This window comes from Myotis yumanensis, unplaced genomic scaffold (genome assembly GCF_028538775.1).
Source record: "Myotis yumanensis isolate MYYU_CA2020_CCGP unplaced genomic scaffold, mMyoYum1.0.hap1 SCAF_15, whole genome shotgun sequence".
Lineage (NCBI taxonomy): Eukaryota > Metazoa > Chordata > Mammalia > Chiroptera > Vespertilionidae > Myotis > Myotis yumanensis.
Window position 1 is genome coordinate 41,112,431 of NW_027223766.1, and position 23,280 is coordinate 41,135,710.

Here is a 23,280-nt window from a genome sequence, read left to right on the forward strand (position 1 = left end):
ATACCAAATGTGTGGTACAACCAAAAGCATTTTTTATCGTAATTGGTCAGGTGTCATTGTGCTGTAGTTGCATTGCCTACGCATGTTTGAACTTGAACTTGGTAGTTCATACATGGAACTGGGTCGCAAGACAACTGAGACCCCTTATGGTTTCAGTCAGAGATCCATTTGATGACGATCTGAGGAAGGAATGTGAGTCCTAAGTTTTGACTGAAATCTTCTGTTGACACCTAGTAAGATTTTCTTGCCAACATCAAGACTTGTGGAAAGGTGTCAGAAGCTTAGAAGAAAATCCCAAGTATAATACTTGAGCACTCTTTTAAGTAATGTAGCATCACTAAAGTTCTTGGTGGCATAGTGGATAATATTGTGTAGAAAAACACAGTTGTTGAACCTTGTATCAAAAGTGATTTAGGAAAGTGGGCTCTGAATGTGATACCTAAACCAAATTAAACTGAAGTACCTAATTAATTTATTGCATATTTTTCTTTTTAATGCACACACTAAAATCCATGTCTAAATAATTCTACCAGAGCTCTTTCAGTACATATAAAATAAAAATTTTAATCTTAGTGTTGTATGACAGTTTAATTTGCAGCCATTTTTTTTCTTTCTGAATGTCATATAAAATAGCATTGTCTCTTACAATAGGTGAATCTGATCACCAGTGAAATCTGATAGTGAAGTAGGAAGCCTATTAAATTATTAGTATGTATTAAAAGATGAGTTGGAAAGCTAAGGACTGAAGAATGAGTTTGCTAATTATTTTACTCAATAAATATTTATTAGGCATCTACTGTGAGACCAATGCTGGGCTAGGCATGAGGATATAGCTGTGAACAAAACAGACATGATCCCTGGGCTTACAGGGAAGACAAGCTATATTGACGTATGATGTGACAGAAGAAGTTGTGCCGGCATCTTTGGAAGTGTAAATAGGGGAGCTTACGGTGGTCAAGGGAGCAGACAGCCTCACCGAGGGAGTGACATTTAGGAGGAAAGTGGAAGGATAAGTAGGAGTTGGTCGGAGGGAGGTGAGTGGGGAAGGGGGAAGGTAGTCCTGGCAGGAAGAGCAGTGTGTATGAAAGCTGGGAGGTGGCAGGGAGTGATGAGCTGAAGGAAGTCCAGTGTAGCTGGAACCCAGACAGTGGTGCAGAGATGGGAGACAAGGCTGGAGAAGTTGATGGGCATCAGATGGTCAAGGGCCTTAAAAGTCATGGCAAGGCTTGGCCTTCCTCCCAAGGGTAAGGGGAAGTTGTGGAAGGGGTTTTGGGAGGGGTGTGGCGTGTCATGCCCATCTTTTAGCATTATCACTCTGGCCACTGTGCTGTAGAGCAGGGCAGACAGAGGGAACATGGCAGTAATCCTTCCTAATTGATTAGAGGGATGGAAGCTGGGACGGGCAGAAGATATCAAATGATCCAAAGGAATCCTGGAGCAGGTTAATAGTCCCCATCTCTGATTGCTTCCTGTGATATTATATTCTTAGTTTCTGACGACCTAAGACAATAACTTCCTTTATTTTTGACAGAGTGACTTCTTCTGACTGGAGCCTTCAAGTGCTTTGAGAGATCTACTACCAGGTAAATACAGAAAATGTTTTCCTCAGATTTATAAACACTGTTTTTCTCCCAAGACTTGCTGTGACCTCACCCAACATTTTATTTAATCCTTGCAATAGCCCTGGGAGTTAATGCACTATTTTATTTTCATCTTATACATGAGGAAATTGAGGCATAGAGAGGTTAGGCAGTTTGATGGATATGCACAAAGATGTTCCTCACAGCATAAATTATAATAGCCAAACAAAACAAAGAGGAGAGAATCTAAATATCCATTGGTGGGCGAATTACATCAAGTCAATTATGGTACATCATTTGATGAAGGTGCTTTAATAATAATCTATTACTCTATATAAGATTAAGATGTTTCTCTTCTATTTCTAGTTTGTAAAAATAAATCAGCTCACTTGATGTTAATTTTATTGAATGCTTTCTAATCTACTGATATGATCAAATAACTTTTATCCGTTATCTGTTCATGGTAATTTGCATTAATTGATTTTCTAATGTTAAACTACCTTGCATTGCTGACATAAAATCATGATGCATTATCTTTTCTAAACTCAGCTAGACTTAGTTTGCTAAGTTTTAGTCCTGAGGTTGGATAAAATGTTTCTATTTGGTATTCTCCTTGTCAAGAACAGTTTTCAAAATATTGGAATTACTTGCTACTTAAATGTATAGTTAATGAGAGGAAAACAGTTTGGGCCTAGTGTTTTCTTTGAAGGAAGATTTTTTTTTTTTTACCAACTGATTTAATCTGTGATTTGTTTAGGTTTTCTATCTATTCTTGACTCAGTTTGGTGAGTTTTATTTATGTGGGGGTGGGGGGAGAATTTTTGGGTTATGGGATAGGTATATGTTCAGCTTCAGCAGATACTCGCAGTTTTCCAAAAAGGTTTTATTCACTTAAAAATTTACATGCCAACCAGGAGTGTATAAGGGTTCTGATTTCTCATGTCCTTTCCAATATAAGACATTTTTCTGCTTTTGTTTGCTTGACTTTTCATTTAAGTTCTAGTGGTGGGTGTGCAGTAGTATTATATTGTAGTTTTAATTAGTACTTCCTGTAGATTAATAAAGTTGGGTACTTTTTCACATGTTAATTGACCATTTGGGGATCTTATTTTGTGAAAAGCCCTTTTAAGCCGTAAAAAAATGAAGTGTTTATTCAAGTCTTTTGAGAAAAATCAAGTTGCCTTGTTGCAAAACGTCTTTCTCAATGAATTATAGATATTTTTAAATAATATGTATTTTGAATTTGAGGCTTTGGTAGTTATTCCTTTGCACTTGAATCTTTGAGAAGTAATGTTTTATAGAAGCAGTGTCTCTTCTTCTTTTTTAGTTAACTGTGCTTTTAATGAGATTAAAATCTTTCAAAGTCAAAATATTGTGAAGGTAACCCTACTTTAAGAATAAATTAGGAAATAGCGCACAAAATTAAGGCATTTAAATGCATTTTTAGTTAAATTATTGAATTGAATTGAACAGTTATCATTGATGTGCATATTTAAAGCTTCTTATTTTCAAATTCTTCTTTGACCTTTGCATTCCTAGGACTCAAAAACCTCAACTCTTTCTCATAGCAGTAATTTTTCGGTTGCTTCTTCTTATAAGGAATTCCTTAGACCCGTGAAGCCTGCCTCCCAGGGGCAGTTTTGTCTTCCTCTCCACCTTGTCTTCAGCTCAAGCAGCAGGCTCCTCACCGAGGCTCCTATGGATGCTTCAAATCCTGGCCCAAAGGGTTCTGCTGAGTGCCCAATCCTCTGTCAAGGTTCTTGCCAGGAAAGCCTCCACTTTTGAATCTTACCAACTTTGAGAATTCTAGTTTTCTCCATTTTTCTCTCAACTTTCAATAAAGGTTAATTTCACGCTTATCCCAATTCATACCCTTTCCTCTTTCCTTTGATACCATAAAGAAAAGGCCAGGCACGATGGCTGGATGACAGAGCCTGCTTTCTTCTTGTCTTTCCTTTTGCTTTTGTGCCCAAGTGTTTTGAGTCTCACCCAACCACCCCCGCTAGTGAGAGACATAAAAAGCAGAGTTCTGGCAATATCATTAAATTGTTCTAACATACCTTGTTCAACGTGGGACCTTCATGCTTATGTTCTGAGCAGGTAGACAGAGAAGGGCACAAGGTCATGTCTTCCAGTCAATCCAGGTAAAGAGTTATCCTGGTTGCCTGGCGCCAGTGACTCCTGCCTTAATTTTAATGGTCACTGTTAGCTGCAAAGGAGGCTGGGATGTGTGTCTTTGAGTTGAGCCTATTGCTGCTGCAAAAGAGATCAGGGCTGGGTTTGCTCTGGATGGAGCACTAAATGCAGACATCAGACAGACAGGGAGCTAAATATCAGCTTTATTCCCAGTGACCCTGAATGAGAGAATGAGCTCAAATTATGGATAGGATCAGCTATAATCAGGTCTTCGGTTATACTTATTGCTGAAATCTTCTTTCATGGAAAAGAAAAAGACATGCTACTGAGGCCAGAAATAGAGAAAAGGGAGGGTTCCTAGACCTGCCTCCATGCATTTCCCCTTACTTAGTCTAAACAATTCATGAAGTTACTCCCTTGAGGAGGAGTGAAGGGCTGTAGGGTCTGGTAGAAGTCACCTTCCAATAGTTTAAAGAAGATAAACAGTTTTGTTTTATGTGCCAGGAAGGAATGCTGGGATGGAGAGACTAACGCTCCTCCCAATAATTGTTACACACACACACACACACACACACACACACACACACACTCACAGTTCCTATTATATACTGGAGGTCTGATGCACGAAATTCATGCAAGTGTAAGGCCCTCGCAGCCCCAGCTGCCTCATGGCCCTGTGCATCACCACCGCCGCCCCCCCTCCCGCCCCCCACCCCCGCCCACTAGTCATTCCAGAAGGTCTTCTGTCTAATTAGCATATTAGCTCTTTACTATATAAGATTATTCCATATTGTGACAATTGTGTTATTTTGCTTCTTTGTATATTTTCTCCAACTCCTGCTGTTAATGACCTTGGAGTAGATATGGTAATCTGGTCTGGGAACCGAGACAAGGGAGAATTCACGTGTTGAGGTTGTGAAGCCCTCCAACTTAATGGAGATGAACGGCTTATAGATTTTAAAGAGTGCGTAGATTGTTCCAGGTAGAGAAGAAGGGTGAGTCGGGTGAATAAACAAACAGCATGGGCTGCAGTCCGACATCCAGCTGCTTGCTGCAGGATTCTTCACAGGGTCTCCCTGAATTTCTACACACACACACACACACACACACACACACACACACACACACACGGCGGCAGCTCTCCTCACCAGAGGGGCTGGTGCCATTGGCCTGCAGCGGGCTCTGGCTTCTCTGCTCAGCTTGTCATCCTTGACTCCTGCTGTCACGGTGATTTGGAACCCGGTGACAACCATGCCTGCTCCCCACACAGGCTCAGCTCCGGACTGTGAGCTGACAGCTAATTGTTGCTGCTGATTGCTTTGCTGACAGTGCTTTGTGCTATTTTGGTTTTCTTGAGTGTTCCTTAATTAGAGGAAATGACACCGTGTGCTGTCCAATCAGCCTCTGGTCAGACAGTATTACATTTGTAGGAGAATCAGGCGGCATTTGGGTTTGTTCCTGGGACGCTGGTGTGAGGATCACAGCCTGAGCTGTGGCCCCGCTCAGCGCTGAGACGGGTGTGTCACTGGTGTGAGGAAGGGCATTCTCCACCCCTGGGTCCCTGGTCAGGCAGCAAGGCCACTGAAGGTTCACACCTCACAGGGGCATTGCCCTGGCAGGGTGCTCTCTTCTCTCTGAAGCAAGGTGTTTCAGGATTCCTTTGGTATTTGCCTTTCTGGCTCACCCAGAGAGAGCCTTGCATTTTCCCTTGGGAAAAATACAGCTATGACTTGAGGCTGGCTCCAATTTGGTGATGTTTTAGGGGTGGTATAGTAAGTGAGATCTTGCTACATTGCTTGAATTAACAGGAAGAACCAACCTAAGTTATAAAATATTCTGAATTATAAAATAACTTTGAAGAGCTTTACAACTCTGGAGGCCACAGAATCACTTTTACCAGCTATTTTTTAAAATATATTTTATTGATTTTTTTTACAGAGAGGAAGTGAGAGGGATAGAGAGTTAGAAACATTGATGATGAGAGAGAAACATGGATCAGCTGCCTCCTGCACACCCCCTACTGGGGATGTGCCCACAACCAAGGTCCATGCCCTTGACCAGAGTCAAACCTGTGACCCTTCAGTCTGCAGGCCTACACTCTATCTACTGAGCCAAACCAGTTAAGGCTTTTGCCAGCTGTTTTTAAGGGGCATTTCTTTCCAAGACTACTTTTTTGAATGCTTTGCTTAGAATGGCTGCGATTATTTGCACATAAACAATGTGTGGAATTTTCAAAGATCAGTTTATTTGTGGAATGAGTCTAGATCCTTCTTTTCTAATTTCTTGTTTTTGGTATGAATTCATTGCTAACGGGATTTATTGAGCCTGCTAGGGTGCCTTCAGGCTTCACAAAGCAAAGTCCTTGCCCTTGAGGAACTTACACGGGAATTGGGAAATCGGCATTCTCCAGTGGTCCTTTCCTCGGGCCTCCTTAAAGCCATCTATGTGCTGATGTGGCTTTCCTCCAGGTGTGTGCAGCGTTGGAGCAGAGAACACTGAATACAGGATTATCTAGGGTTGGAAAGACAAGAGGACAAAGATATCGAGGCCTTTATGGATAGACCGTAAGTGTCTCAGAAGGAAGGGAGGCCAAGGTGCGTGTGTGTGTGTGTGTGTGTGTGAGAATTTGAATCTTGAAGATGGAGAAAATGCTTACAGGACATGCTGGGTAGGTGGAGGCCAAAGACTGGAGATCTCCATGAAGTCATTGAAGAAACGGAGAGGGAGTAAGAGGCGAGAGATACAGATTGACGTTTCCTGTCGGGTTTGTCTTGTCTCTTCAGTGAAAACGTAAAAAAGGACCAGGCACGACATTTCCTTTGTGTTTCTTTCAGCTCCTGGTTCAGATGCTCATAGCACGTGCTCCCTAAATATTTCCTGAAGAAAGTCAGCTCACCTGTGGGCTTGGTGAAGATCGTTTGGGGTCAATGATCAAATTTTTTTCATGTATATAGAAATAATTGAGGCATTCATTGGTTCTTGCTATAATCTAGTGGTCTTGTGAACACGCTCGTGCGCGCGCACACACACACACACACACACACACTATGATGAAAGGGAAGTCTCCACCATTTGACATTTGTTCTTTACTTTCAGGTGAAGGGAAAGTATCTCAGAGAGACAGTCTGGGGAGACAGCTTGGGGAGTCTTCAGAATCCCACATTCTGGATGTGGTTCTCCCTTACCAGTAAAGCCAAAAATAGTGTTCCTTCCCATAGACCAATAGTTCTCCTTTCGCTCTTCATGATTTTTCAGGCTAAGTGCATTAAAAGGCCCAAATGAGCAACTTATTCTTTCTGATCCTACTACTGCTCTTCTGCTCAACATTCAACTTTTTCTCATGTTTATATTTAGCGTAAAAAAATTCACTAAAGGCTTCCACAGTTGAAGTCACAGCAGAAACGAGAGAATAAAAATTTTAATTTTGGAGTGAAAGCTAAAACTTTACGATATCATTTCTATATATTCTTGTATATTTCGTAATTAGCTTGCTGCTGCCTGGGCGCCACCGTGGTGAGTTCTTCGCAATGGTGTCTTACATTCTCCTGGTTACCCAAGCGCTGGCCCAGGGCTGGGACGCAGTAGAGGCTTACAGGTATATGTGCACCTGACGTGAATATGTCGTACGTTCAATTCGAACATACCAGCAGTGCCTCTAATACATGCTTCCTTAGGTAACATCTTCCTTAAGCTGTGCCCCAGACACAACAGACATGACCAGAATCATGCGGTTACCATGGCATCCAAAGAGGGCCCTTAGCTCATCGAGTTCTCCAGACAGAAAGATGGGAAACTGCTCTGATAGAACATTTTCTACTTTAGAAGCTGAGAATAGACACTGCATTTATCTGAAACAGCAAATGTGATTTTCAAAACTTCTCCCAAGCATTATCTTTTTAAGATATTTGCTGAAAGCTGCTCACCGGTTTATAGGCTGCGGCACTGACTCGCAGCAGCTCTCCTTTCATCTCCGATCTGGAAGCTTCTTTGTGTATAAAATAGAAATGTGAATGGCGCTAGCTAAGAAATTGCTTTGAATTTCACAGAAGAGTTGAAGTAACTGAGCTCTTCTGTATTCAGGGAGAGGGGAGAGAAAATGGGTCCACCTTGAATAAAATGGCAGGCCTGCTTTCTTCCTATGCAACTTCTCCCAAACAGTTCTTTGATGTTAATCTAATTCGCAGCAATCACTAACTCCAAAGCAACAGAGCTTAGATCTTTGAAAGGATTGCTTTTTATGAAGTCTTATTGTCTGAAATTTCTGCTTAATGGCAAGGCCACTGAACCACTAACTTTTAGCTTTAGTGTTAGTAGGCAGGGACTATTTAAGGCATTCATTTCTATTGCTTGACATATGGACACGGTGTGGCTAAAGTAGGTTTAGAGTTGTGAGTACATGAAACACAGAGTTTATTCTTGCATTATTATTTACTAAATACTAGAGGCCTGGTGCATGAATTCACGCCTGGGTGTGGTCCCTCGGCCTAGCTGGTGATCAGGGCCAATCGGGGCGGGGGGTGAGGGACCAGGGGATGTTGGCCGGCGGGGGGTAGGGACCACGGGAGGTTGGCCGGCCATGGGAGGTTGGCTGTGGGAGCACACTGATCACCAGGGGGCAGCTTCTGCATTGAGCGTCTGCTCCCTGGTGGTCAGTGCATATCATAGCAACTGGTTGACTGGTCTTTCGGTCGTTTTGGTCGTTTGGTCACTTAGGCTTTTATATATATAGATGGTATTATTTTCCATACAAACAACTATAAACCTACTTTTGCCCCACCCTGTATTCACTTTGCAGGGTTCAAAGCATTTTTGCATCCATTTTTGGAACAACTGCCTTAAGGCAGAGAGATGAATTTTTTTTAATGCCCATTTTTTTAAATGAGGGGGTTGAGGGTCGGAAAAATTATGCCTCCTTTAAAACAAGTTCTCACCAGGAAGTGGGCCTGGAATTAGAGCCTACTTTTCTTGTTCCGGACTCAGAGTCGAGTTGCTCTGTCACGATGGACAGCGTGAGGGTGGTAAGGGAGAATCTATAGATGGTTTGGTAATTAGCTGCTTAATCGTCTGTCTCCTGCTTTGACTTTAAGCTCCCCGAAGGTATTTACTCATCATTATAGCCCCAGTGCCTAGAATACATAGTAGCTGCTCAGTTAACATTTTTGTTAATAAATGAGCAATACTAGTGCCAGCATATCTACCTACCCCCTTCTTTCGCATTCCAGTGGCATAGAAAATGTTGAACATAAGAATGATATTTACAATAAATAGGCAAAGATATAGGCAGAGTGAAGAGCGCAGGTTGTCCTCCATCAAAGTAAAGGGTGAACAACACTGAACTGAGGGGTTGAAAAATACAGACGAGATGGAAAATAGAGCTCCTGCTTTCTGAGAGCTTAAATTCAGCATAGAGAGACAGAACAGCCCCCCATGGCTGAGCAAATCACTATCCAGAGGTCAGGTTGGCCCCGCCTTCTTCGAAACTCAAGGTTAGGGGAAAGGAAAGACACACATTGCAGAAACCTTGGTTTCAGAGGGAGGAGGACGTGGAGGAACTGTCACTCCTTTGTTTGGTTCTATAATTACCTGTACCTCTTCAAGGTTTTTATGCGAGAAACTCAATGCAGCGACTGGTCTGTTCACGGGATGAATCATTCTAATTAACTAGAATAGAAGGTGACCTTTGACAACGCTTCGATCAGTTCCTTTCTTTAAAGTGAAGTAATTATGCTGTAATTTAGCATCAGCGAATAATTGCTTCCATCCTTATCTCAACCAGAACCAATAGTTTCCAAATCCTAGGGGCTTCTCAAGGTTTAGTTCTCAAACCACTTGCTTGAGTATCCATTGATGAAATTCTGATTCTGGGGGGAAGAGGGGAAGGGCCTTATGCAGGGTCTGGGAATCTGCTTTAAAAAAAAACAAACAAACATTTTGCAGTCCTAAAAGCCTAATATGCAAATTGTCCCCTCGACCAGGAGTTTGACCAGGGGGTGGGGCCAGCCGGCCAACTGCAGGAAGGGAGGCCCCGGCTAGCAGCTGGCAGTCACTAGGGACCTCACCTGTGCACAAGTTTCGTGCACTGGGCCTATAGTAAATTTTTTTTTTGCCTCTAGTAATTTTATAATTACAGAAAAGTTGCAAAGATGGTATAGGAAGTTCCAATATTCCCTTCCCCTAGCTTCCCCTAGTGTTAATTTTTTATATAACCAGAATATATTTGTCAAAATTAATATCAGTGCGTAATATTAAGCTACAGACTTCATTCGAATTTCACAAGTGTTACACTAACATCCTTTTCCTGCTCAATCCAGCATCACTTTACATTTTGTCATCATGACCCCTTAGTTTCCTTGGACCTATGATAGTTTCTTAGTCTTGCCTTGAATCTCCCCAGGTGGTTCTCAGACACTAGAATTCTACACCCATCGCTCTTCCAAAGGCAGGGACAGACCCTGGGCACACCTGTCCAGGGCTAAGAAGCATGTGCTGGAGGATCGCCCCTTGCCTGAGTGGTACCTTGTGTTTGTCACCCCACGTCATGCTCTGATCAGTCAGGGCCAGCAGGAAACAGAAGGCACACTCTTAAGGAGTCAGAGAGAAATTAGGAAAAGTGCTGTTTACAGAGGTGTGTAGGCAGGGTGAAAGGAACAAATAAGGGATATTAAGGCAGCCAGGAACTTGCAGCACTGAAAAGCTTTCACTGTGTGGGACAGGGCGAGAAGAGCAGGCGTCAGCCAGCCAGGGGAGCAGAAGTGAGGGATGTGTAGTTGGAGATCCAGCCACTGCCAGAACTTCCAAGAATCCCCAGGTGCGGGGGGTGTAGAGAAAGTCAGGCTAGGGTCTTATCTCCTCTTACCTGAGTCTCCTGCTAGCACCTCCCATTGGTGGAACCGAGGGCACAGAGGAGGGAGAGAAGAGTGGAGAGAGGATCTGGAGAGTGGATTAAGGGAGAGATTAAGGTGAGAATAACCAGCACCCTGTTAAAGCACAACGCGGGAGAGAGAGCCTGATGCGTTCATTGTGCCCAGGTTAAAACGTGTGCTCTGCTTATTAATGCATAGCTACTGTGTTATTAGGACGTCGGGGCTTAATGAAAAAAGGGGGAGTCCAATGAAAACATTACATGTAGCCTTGGAAACTGTACAATTAGTCAACTTGTTGCAAATCCAACAAATATCCTTTGGTGGGTTAATGATATAAAGAGAACTGTGGCCTCCAGCCAAATAAATAGATATCCAGATTGAAGAACAAAAAGGACCATCTGAGATACAGTCTCAGAGTGATAACGGGTTTTAAGAGTGTCATATACCACCTTGTATGATTTGGATAAAAGAGTGCTTTTTTGTTTGTTTTGTTGTGTGACTCTAGTTTTTGAAAGACGACAGATATCTTTATCTTTCCTGCAGTATCACGAATTAAATTCTGGGTGCCAAAGAAGAAAATTTAGAAAATGTTCCCTTTCTTTTTGTACTTGCAAAAGAGTGAGAGTGGAAAAAAGCTCATTTTTCTCAAGCATCCATATGACTTAAGAAGAATCACTGGTCTTTAGATCTGGGCTTTCCTGGGTTTTATCCAATGGTTGTTTTTGTTTTAATATATTTTTATTGATTTCATAGAGGAAGGGAGAGAGAGAGAAATATCAATGATGAGAGTGAATCATTGATTGGCTGCCTCCTGCACGCCTCCTACTGGGGAGTAAGCCCACAACTCAAGCATGTATCCTGACCAGGGATTAAACCGTGACCTCCTGGTTCATTGGTTGACACTCAACCACAGAACCACACTGGCCTGGTTGGTTTTTGTTTATTCGTTTGTTTTGATGGTGAGGAAGAAATGAGTGAGATTTTTTTCTCCCTCCTTTCAAAAAAGAAGTAGGTGTTAGAAGGAGGAATATTAGCTGTGTTTTTCTATTTTTATATTTTTACATTAAATATGTTGTTTGCCAAAACAGAGAGCTTGGTGGAGGTTTGCTGTGTTCGTGCATGTTTTTCATAGATGCTGGTCTTTTGTGTTTGCTCACTGTCCTCAGCCAGGAAGCAAGCACTTCTATATTTATTTTGCAAAGCGGTTGCATTGGGATCTTGGCAGGAAACGGAATCGACCTCTGAGGGTTTGAAAGAAGAGAATTTAATGAGGGGCACCATTGCTGCACCTGTGGGCAGGGTTACAGGAACAAGCAAGGGATGGTCCAGTATCCAGGACGAGCAGCAAAGGGAAGCCATTGCCATCCCCAGGCCAAAGGGCCAAGAGTAGCAAATGGTAGGGTGCAGTGGGGGCTGTCACCATGGAGGAAGGGCCACTTGACAGAAGCCAGCGCTGTGAAGGGACATAGCTGTTTTCAGACACTGCAGTGAAACAGGGAGACATAGAAGAAATAGCACCCCATCTTTGGCTGGGGCCCCCCATTTGTCAAACCTAACAGGAAGCTAGAGTATAGATGACATGGGGTCAGGAGAGGGTGGAGTATGGTTGGGAGTGTTGTTGATGGTGAATAACCAGCAGAATGGTCCATTGCTGTTCAGCTCCCCAAATAATTACTTGTGACATTAAGCTCGGAGGAAATGCAAACTGCTGCATTACATTAATGAGAGCGTCCATTTTTAAAGGATCAGTTTTACTGTTTTTTAAAACTGACTATTCCCCTAGCTTGTTCTGAAGTTTTAGTGCATAAAGACCCCATTATCTTGAGTTTTCTTATCCTCACTGTATCGGAAGAAATGTGTTGCCCTTCAACCTAATGCAAAACCTGAATTTAACCTCCAGGGGCCCTGAGGGAGGGGGACCAGCACAGCTGGTGTTATTGGTTGCCCCAGTTGGCATTTTCAGAGTTAAAAATGGCCATCATAACATGTATGCTCTGATTTTCGTAATGGCTTGTTTCTGTTGGAGCTAAATGTAATTACTAAATAATCATTTTCAGTTGTGCATTGATTATTTGTGCATGAATTACTTAATGAAAATAGACCCAGATAACCAGGTGGTAGTAAGGCTTACTTCTGGGAAAATATCCACTCTAGTCCACACCCCCCGTTGAAAAATAAAAGCAAAACAATCTTGCATGCTCTCACTACTTTAACCAAACCTGACCCCAGGATCGCGTAAGAATTTTTGCTGGGCGGCTCAGAGAAGTGGAGCTGAAAATAGACCGGCGATAGCAATTCCAGTGGAGGCACCTGAAAATGGTCTCTTTAGCCAGGGCTTCTTAGGAAGTGACAAATTCACAGTGGCTGGAAGACTGCGTTCTTGGAGGGGAAATTCCTATTCGATTTCCCTTGTCCTAGTGGACTCTGAAATACTTTCCATCCAGTCTTTAAATATGATGCAGTGGAAGCTTATCAGTCTCATTTTTGCTGTGATATTTTCGTCCTAGTTAAGCCCCCTTTCCTTTCCATATTTGTGATGGATTCTTGGGCAAAGCTACCTTCATCATGCTCTTTAAAAATATGACATTTATTTATTTGCATCTGTTAGTTTGCACTGTTATTAATCTTGGCTGTGTTGCCTTTTCCCCTAGCTTAGACAATGTCCAGCCTGGCTTGGTCTTCCGCCATATTGGCTGATCTCTTTATATCATGAAAAATGTTAAGTAGAAAGGTCAAAAATTGGTCAGAAACTATTCATTCTTGTGGTCAGTTGGTTTAAAGTTCAAGGATCTTTGACTCTCCTAGCATAAATGAGTTGAATTGCAATTTTGAGCAAAGCTAAAGAAGAACAATCTGTCAATCATGCTTTATGAAGAGAATGTCATCTCTTTGAGTAGCTAGATGCTAGAATCAATAATCTGCGATAGTTAATTACTCTAAGTGAATACAAAGACCTTTTTGTCATGATTGATTTAACGGTACAAGATATTAGAGCAGGTACGTAGTGATTAATGCAATGTCATGCTAGCTTGCTTTAACCTAAGTTAAGAACCCATGATAATAGGCATTAGCACTAATGTAAAGATAGTCTCTATCCTTCAAAGCTATGCTATCAGTGTCAAGGTCGTTTTCCAAATCACTGTGGTGGCAAACATGGATGCATCGTTAACTCTGCTGCCTTCCATGCTCCCTTAGGTTCAGTTAATTCCCATGGTGGCTAGCCTTGCAAGGTGGAGTCATTTCCTTATCCATTGTTACCTCCATGGGCAATGGCCTGGTTATCGAGATAACCTTCTGCAAAGCTGTCTGCTCATAGTATTTCCTTGCACTCAGAAAGTAAGTTTCCTAGACCATAATATTTATCAGAATCTGCCTCTGCTCAGAAACTCTCAGCCAGTTATTATGTACAGAGTAAACTCCCTGTCCATAACCAATGAAGGGATTTCTGTGAGCAACTGCTCGGGGCAGGGCTCTGCTAGGTGCTGTGGGAACACAGACCACTTCCACTTGCTTGTTCATTGGTGTCCTCGATTAATCAGTTCCTATAGAGCAGGGACTATACTTGAAGCGTATAAATGCACAGCACTAAGAGTGGCTTTTAATCAGCATTCATGATTACATATTGTCAGTTGTGGATGGTTTTTTAAAGTATGTTTCAGAAAATTATATACCTAGGCCCCTCGAGGCACTTGATGTGGCCCCTAATATTTTTTTTGAAACTCTCTTTTTAGAATTATCTTTAGAACTCATACATTACAAAAGCAAGAGTCTCGTTACTCTATTCTTTTGTTCAAGATACAATTTATCCCAAGGCTGCGGGTTTGATCTCCAGTCAGAAGCAACCAATAAATGAATAAATGGAATAACAAATTGGTCTCTCTCTCTCTCTCTCTCTCTCTCTCTCTCTCTCTCTCTCTCCCTCTCTCCCTCTCCCTCTCCCTCTCCCTCTCCCTCTCCCTCTCCCTCTCACTCTCTCATCTCCCTCCCTCTCCCTCTCCCTCTCCCTCCCTTTCTCTCAAATAAAAAGATATAACTTAACGAATGCCTGCTTAGTCCCAGGTGTTGTACCACGTCCTTGGCATGCTAAGATGTGTTAAAAGCCACCAAAGACTATTAGGGACACACCATAGCTAATAAACTCAGGTTTGTTAGCTTTCTGTAGTGAGGGAGAGCACACACCATGGAAAACTGTAGGGCATTTCAACAGGTGAAAATTAGTGAAGAATATCTATTGCATTTGCAGGACTGGAGTTTGTAATAGGATGGTCTTGGCTAGCGATTGGTCACACTTTATCAAGGAGGAAGTTGCTAAAACAATCAGTGGTCTTATCTTTAGGACTCATGAATTGGTGTGGAATCATTGTTAGATTAGTTGGTTTGTGGTCTTACTTAGAACACCATGAGTCTGAATGAACTTGGGGTAAGAGTCTGAACTTAGTTTGTCTTGCATGTCATGATTTCATAGAATTTTTCTATTTTTGTGAGTCATAATACAGTCTGCAAGTTGTGGTTTCTGTTTCAATTTCCAGTCCCCCCCTCCCCACCACACACACACACACACACACACACACATGCATCCTAGTTGCCAGCTGAACTGCTTTTCCCTTTATCAGAAGAATAATGACAAAGTTCCTGTCCTCAAGGAGTTCCAAACCTAGACTATTATAATATAATTTAACATGTGCCATAATGGATATATAAATAAGGTATTATAGAGTTTAGAAGAAACAACTTTTTAAACTACCACTTTGTGAAAATCCTATCATATACAAAGCTCTATATACATTATGTACTAGGCAAGTTACATTGTTTTATTTAATCCCCAAGAATTGTATGAAGTTGGTGCTATTTTTCTTATCCTCATTTTAAAGTCAAGAAATCGAGATACAAAGAGGTTAAGTAACCTACTCAAGGTTGCCCAGCTAAGAGATGATAGACCTAGGACTTCATTAAACCATTAAACACACATTTGCTGGGCACTGTTCTAGGTGATTTATATGATCTCCACAATATTTATCAGAATCTGCCTCTGCTCAGAAACTCTCAGCCAGTTATTATGTGCAGAGTAAATTCCCTGTTCGTAACCAATGAAGGAATTTCTGTGAGGGAAAGAGAGAGAGAGAGAGAGAGAGAGAGAGAGAGAGAGAGAGAGAGAAACCATTGAACATTTGAATAATACTATCAATTCTACCTGCCCCTCCATCAGGACAGGTCACCAGCCTGTGCTCTGGCTCAGATGCCTTCAGTTTTCACATGACCTCCATGGTGTGAGCAACTGACCGCATGCATGGAGCGTTAATAATGTGCTTGCATACAGCATGGCTCGTGAAGGAAGCTCAACCTCAGAGGCAGGTGCTCCGCCTAAGAGGCAGGGATTCCCACCAGCGCCAGACTCGCTGAGTTGGAATTGCTGACAAGCGGCATGGCAAGGCCACTGACTCACCTTCCTGAGAGTTTTCAAAGGGCTGCCTCTCCGGAGACCCCTTTACCCAGGATGGTGGGCTGTGCGTGGTCAGGGGGAGCCTGGCAAGGGCTTTGATGATATTGACTGTGCCCTCTGAAAGGGTTCTCCCCCGCCCCCCGCCCCAGGCTCCTGCCTTATCCAGACACCCTACAAAAGCACCTCCAGATCTGTCCCGTCATCCTTTGCTTTTCCCTACTCTCTACTGCACCTCCCTCTTTCCCTACATCCTGAACCCTGTCTTACTCTATTGACATCAAAACCTCTGCGCTTCTTGGCCCTCCCCGAACTTCCTTACTCCCACCTGCCTGTGGGGAGAACTGAGGCCCATAAGTTAGTACTACTTGTTTCAGGTGGATCCCCACTGCAGACCTCTGCCTGTTTCAAAATTATCTTTTCTCACAAAACTTTATTGAAGATTTCAAGGTTAGGGTTTTGGGACTAGTGGGGTTACAATGGAAACAGATCAGTGTTGGCTCCCTTTCTTCTCAAATGTCCTGTGCAAAGCTGTAAGGGTCTCAGCCTGGTGGGAGCAGGTAGCATTGGCAGTTTTCCCACGAGAGGTGAGGGCACCTGATCACGCACAGCGGTTGGGACACGGCTGTGTCAATATGTGGTCTGTCTGACTTGTCCCACCGAGGCTACTCAGGACGCCATCAGAATCGGGGACGATGAATATTTCTGTAAAAATAGCGTGTTGACTGTGCGATGCCAGGCAAGAGAAGATGATTCAGTGTGCCCTTTGCTACCCTTAGAAAAATAACAAAATATGTCTTCCTTTCTACTTAAAACCAAAATAAACCACTTCCTACTACTGTCATTCACAGAGCTAAATTAAAACCAAACTGAGACAGAGAGAGAGGATATTTTCATTTAGGACAGAGAAAATCAAGCCGGTGAGACAAGCAGTGGTTGGTATGAGGGCCTGGCCCGCAGTGGTCATTCAGAGATGGTCAGTTCATTCACTATTTGCTGAGGGGAGTTTGTCCCACAAACTACTTTTGTGGTGTCTATTATTAAAATGATGGCTGGAAGCTGGGTTTAGGAGAATGTCACTTGCCCAGTGCCATGGCAGTCTGAGAGAATATGGCTTAGAAACAAGAATATAGAGTGTGACATTTCCTAAAATCTCCCCCAGGTTTCTTTCTACAGAGTGGATTTGCATTCATTGAGAGTAAATGAAAGCAGGATGTTTTGTCCTCTTCCCTGATTTCCTCAAAGCTGGGGTAATCGTGCCTCCTCCATCGCCCCCTACTTTCTCTGGCAAGGCCCTCATCACATTTTATGAGAACTGCCTTGGCCGTGGATCTTCCGTTGTAATCTGTATCCCAAATGGTGTCTGGCACATAGTTGGGGCGCATTTGTGGAATGAATGAATGAATGAATGAATGAGTGAATGAATGAGTGGGGTTAAGGTGTTATGTTTTTCTCCTCTTCTGCAAGTTTATTAAATAAAAAACCAGGTTTAATTCTATAGACGATCACACAGGCTGTCAACAAAAGCACTGGCACTTTCCCTGTTGTCCCAGACATGCTGGGACTGGTATTGAAAGAAATGTGTTGTGAAAGGCTTTATTAGCCCTCTGAACCCAGTTGTCAGAGAATGTTAAATTTATCAAGCTTCAGAACCAGAAGAATAAGTGCAAATGCTTTTTCTTGGTATTCCTGTACTAGAATTAAGGAGAATGAGAGAGGCCAAGCCCAGATCTCAGTAAACTGGGTGGTGGTGGGGGCGGGGGGAGGGTGCATTGAAGATACTAGTCTAGTTGGATGAGGGTTAATCTCATAAAGTCATTTCATTTGAGCAAAATAAAGGAGCTTGAGAATTTGGAGAAGCAAGTGGCTTAACCAGGGATGCATCAGTAAGCAGAGCCCGCTATTCTAAGGGCAGTGATGTTTTCTGTGTCCTTTAAGCTGGATGTGGACAGCTTCAGAATTAGTATCAGTACTCTGGGCTTTTATCATTCAATATTATTCCCTAAAGTTCCTCCCAAATTTCATCATTATCACTTTAAACAAAGTCATTTTATTCTCTTAAATCAACATGCTCTATTTTGGTTGTTTGGAGGTTGTTTCGATTATTTTTACCATTATGAATAATATTGCCATGAGCATCTTCTTGTGTATAGGTTCTTTTTTTCCCTTTACTGTAAATTAGTACCACATTAAAGGGAATAAACTTTTTTAAGGCTCTGGATAGCTGTTGTGAAAATATTTTTTTTAGAAGGCTGTAGTGCATCACTTAGGGGATGTATTTTAGTTCTTTTTGAAAGCTGTGTGCTCTGCTCAGTGACATTTACCACTCTGTGATCATTTGTTCTGTTATAAATCTGAAAACGTGTGCTCCAAATGGCTGTCTCCATAGAACTTGCTGTGAAATCCCTATAAAATCTAGGGTCCTATGAGGCTCCATCTCAGTACAGCATCACCTTCAAGGGAAGGGATGTCCAACCGTCAAAAGCAATTACAAAATTTAATTCTAGTCTTTATTCTATCTCTCAAAGAACATTAAATGGAAGTCCTTCAAACTACCCTTTCCCTGCTTTTCCGTTCTGTCACTGCAGTTGCTTGACGCCTGTCCTCTCTTCACGCTGCCATCCATTTCTGCTAGTAAATGGCTGCTCTTTTGCTTGCTGCGGACAGACTGTCCAGCTCACACATTCAGTTATCTTCCCCAAATCCCACATACCCTACACACAGCTCTTTATGGCGTAGACCCTCCCCTGAGAAATATAGTCTGAACGTTCCCTGGTGGATGCTCTCACGCCCAGAAGACTCAAACTCTACACAAGAGAAAACCCTGCAGCCAACCCGACAAGCAAGAACATCTCCTCCTTAGGAGTAGGTGGGGACTGGGGAAGACCATGCAGTCACGGTTTCATAATTTTGTCCCTGTCATGGATAATAACAGTAAACATTTATAAGAGTTTTCTCCAGGCCAGGCACTGTTCTGTGTACCTTACACATATTGTCACTGCATCCTCAGAACAACCTTATGAATTAACTAATATTATCCATTCCATGTTTGAGATGGAGACACTGAACCAGAAAATGTTTTAAGCAACTTTCTCAACGTCACACAGTAAGTGACAGAGCTCGGATTTGAACTAGGTGGTCTGGCTTTAGAGTATGAGTTCTTAACTACAGTACTGTACTTCTTAATTTCTATTTTAACACATCTGATAGTTATTACAAACACATACACATTAGCTACATTGATATATAAATACATCATTTTTCCTTATTTTATCAAAATATAGAGCAAGAATTTGAAAACAAAGTACAGTATCCATTGCTTGAGTTACTTTTTAAAAATCACTTGGGGACTTGGTGCTACTGTGTCAGTCTTCTGGCCACGGAGCTGCTTTTATTACTTCTTGTTAGGAGGAAGGCCTATTTTGACAAGGTCAGTGGAAAAATAGAAACCATCCTAAAATCTGGAACATAACTCTAGTGAAAAAGGATTTATTTGCTAGCACACTGACAGGGAGCAGTCGCTGAGCCTCTTAAAAGAAAAGGGTTGGTAATTTAAATAGCTTTTTATCAATTTCTCAAGTAAATGCATGCATCTTGCCTATGCTCTGGGTTTGTTTTTAATGCACTAGCTTTCATCTTTGAAATTTTTCTTTCAGATATGCCAATTACTTGGTCTGGCTCATTGCTTTCAGCCCAGAGACAGTGCATGATGCAATGCTCTGATAAGAATCCCCTTCTCTTTTGGGAAAAATTGCTTGCAAGCTAGACACATGAACACATCTTTTCTAGTCCGAGGCAAACAAAGGATTATTGTTTGTTTGTTTTGCCCGAGAAGAAAATGTCTAGCAGTTTAGCTCACTCTTCACAGTATACATTTACTTTAAAAACATTATTCAGGTTCAGTTTGAAACCCTGCCTATCGTCTGCTCTTCAAAGAGGAGTGCTGATTGGGAAATGGCAACAGCCCTCCAGTTTGTTGTGGTTGTGGAAAGAATGCCGGGAAAGGAGTCCTGAGACCTGAGGTCAAGGTCATTTCTGCTGATAACCAGCTGCTTTGGGCTCATTACTTATCCTCTCCGAGTTTTACTATCTTCATCTACAAAATGAAGGTTTACACTAAAAAGTTTCTATGCCTTTCTCCATATGTAATAAGCACTAGAGGAATTTCTCTGCTAGATAATCCTCAAGATCCTGCCCATTCTGTGATGGGAGGAGTCAAGGGGTCCCTGGGAGGATCTAATAAGGCATAGGTGGCTACACCCCTGTCTGGAGTATCCCTCACTCCCCCCATTACTAATTCCAGCTGTCTGGCTCGGGCTCAAAATCGCCCGATTAAAGATTCACGTCTTAAGATGAGGCAGCGCTTAAAATAAAAATATCACTAGAATAAACTTTGTAAGCTATTTGCCATATTTCTTAGTTTATTTAACTAATCCAATAAGCAGTAATTTAGCACATAAAATATTTAAGATACTGAGTGGGGCTCCGGGCATGTTTGGAGTGCTGGGGAGGAACGGGAAGATGAAGCAGATATGGGCCTGCGCTTGAAGGATCTATAATGAGGTGGAGAATGGGCAAATCTGCATCAGTGTCGGATGTGCACTGCCCACTGTGAGTGCTGTAAGAGTTCAAATGGAAAGCAGGATTGCTGTCAGCTGCAGTGGTTGGGAAAAAAAAATTTTTTTTAATTGAGATCAGGTTCAAAGATGGCTTTGACATGAAGGGCAATGACTTGGCATGAATCAAAGCTTAGAAGTGGGAATTTCCAGGGCAGGTTGGGAAATACAGTTCAATATATAAGTTAAAGCCATGGTACTGTAAAAGGCAGACAAAGGAAATGGAATTTAATACAGTAAGTTAAAGGGAGTGAGCATTCGTTCTTGAACAAGAGAGTGAGATGCTGATGGTGAATTTCAGGAACTTCGCCCGGCAGGGTGTGTAGCGTAGTTGGCAGCCCTATGTCTTCAGAGCTTCAATCCTCACCACTTGGATGTTATTGAATGTTTTTGGGATTTGATCTGATGTCTTTCTAGGAAGAAGGGTTGACTATAAATAATCTTGTCAGCAAAAATAAGCAACTTGGGAGGAAAAAGGAAATATTTAAGGGATCTTAAAGTGAAGAGATAGGGACTGGCATGTAGGACTCTAGGCCCACCATCAGCATTCACCCCCTTTCCTCCTCCAATTTTTCTAGCCCTTAAAAGGGAGTAAAATGACAAACTATAAAAGGTCACAGGGTTTGGGGGGGGGGGTTATATTTAGGTTCTCATCATTTAAAAAAATATGAAAGCTATAGAATCTGCCTTATTCCTCATTTCTCTGTCTTCTCATTAGATGAGCACATTCTTAACGGGTTACATATTGGAATTATGGTACAAGTTTCTGAGTCTGGCTATCTATTGCTGCATAATAAATCACCCCAAAATCTAGGGGGTTAACACAACAATCATTTATTTGCTTCATGAATCTCCAGTCTGCGCTGGGTTTGGTGGGAAGGCTCATCTCTGCTCCACATGGCATCAGCTGGGACAGGTCAACTGCAGGCTGGAGGGCCCACTGCCAAGATGGTGCCCCCACATGGCTAGTAAGTTGGATCCTGTTGTTAGCTGGGAGCTCAGGGTGGGGGAATTGCTAAAAGGTTGGGCGAGAGACTCTGGTTCCTCTTCACATGGCTTGGCTTCCATGTGGCATGATGGATGAGTTCCCAAAATGAACATCCTGAACGAGAAAAAGAGAGAGGAAGAGAAAGAATAAGCAAACAAGCCAGGCAGAAGCTGTATCGCTCTTTTGACCTACATTTGCACATCATCAGAATAACTTCAACCACATGTAGAAGTGAGTAACTTAAGTCCTCCTCTCTTTAAGAGGAGGGGAATTCAACTCCACCTCTAGATGTGAGAAATGTCACAGAATTTGCCAACATGTTTTAAAGCCACCACAGCATCCATACGATTCTCTCTTCCCCTCCCAGTTCCTCTTTCCCTCTCTTTAAGTGTATCTTTAAATGTTCATAGGAGTGAACCTAGAATGTCATCTAGTACAGGGTCACGTGTAGCTGAGTGAAGCTGCGTTTGGGGGACAGTGACATAAAGGAGAGAACTTGTCCCCACAAAGCAGATATATCCAGCCTCCCAAGCTGCCAGGCTGGAACTTCAGGCTGGATGGAGAAGCAAGAGATAATGTCATCACTGCCCCATTTGACTCCTTTTGTTGTTATCCAGTTAGTCTCCTTGACTGTTTTTTAAGGGCAGGATAGCTGATGAAATGATCCGTATAGGTCAGAAAAGGAAACATGCTTTTAGAGGATGGCCTTCATCTTTGAAGCTGGTGTTGAAATGGCAGTTGGACTAAGGGGAGCATGGGATAGTCTTTAGAGGTAATTTATACTCTAATAAAGTAGATAATCTCTGGATAGGCCCTTCAGCTACATAGTTCCATGACATCCATGTCTCTGACTCTAGTGTCTGCTGTCACCAGTTACTCGGAGGGCTGGTATCTGTAAGAGGTATTCTGGCCCCCAAATCATGTGGGATGCCTGAGCTCCCAGCAGAGATGAGAAGCTGAGCTGCACAGATATGATCTGAGATGATGGCAGAAGTTCCCTGGGAAGACCTGTCTCAGAGTCACAGAGTCAATCATAAAAGGCCTTCTCTGTGATTCGAAAGGCAAGTGCTGGTTTCTCAGCACTTCTTTAACCTTGCTCTGAGGGAAACTTAATCAAGAGGATGTTACTGTACTCTGTTTTCTTCTGATGGCTTCTGCATGGCTGCAGTTCCACTTGATAGCTCCTGGCTTGTCTTTAATTCCAAGTACAAGGAAGAGAGGATGTTATTTGGAGAGTCCTTTAAGCCCTTTGCACTGATGGGAAGAACATGCTTCAGTGCTTGCTGATTTCCCAGGTTCCTGGGAGTTGTTTCTGAGTCATTTAGAAATAGCTGAATGATTTCTGCAATAAATTCCAAACTTCTTTCACCAAAGAGCTTCAACATTTATTAGTCAACTGTCTTATCAAGGAGGCGTTTTTACTTCATTCTTAAAGGCTTAGGCTATTTTTTTTCTATAAATTATACTATCTAATATTAGGATGATCTATATAATTACACTGATATTTATTGAAACTATGTCATGAAACCACACCCTGGATGGAAGCGACGTCTCTCCCATCGGTCTTGAAAGCAGGAGCCTGTTCTACTGGATGCAGAGCCTGGCACTGTTTTATATAATGTTTTAATTAAGCAGAGATTTCTTTTTTTCTGCATTAAAA

General features: G+C 42.3%; 1 protein-coding gene across 2 annotated transcripts in view; it reads left to right on the top strand.

Moving 5' to 3' along the window:
• NCALD (neurocalcin delta) overlaps positions 1-23,280 on the top strand; it is a 316,714-nt gene that overhangs the window by 94,691 nt on the left and 198,743 nt on the right. For both annotated transcript variants that reach the window (XM_070392674.1, XM_070392671.1), the window contains exon 2: positions 1,532-1,583. The gene's annotated coding sequence lies outside the window, so the exon portion shown is untranslated. The remainder of the gene's footprint in view (positions 1-1,531; positions 1,584-23,280) is intronic.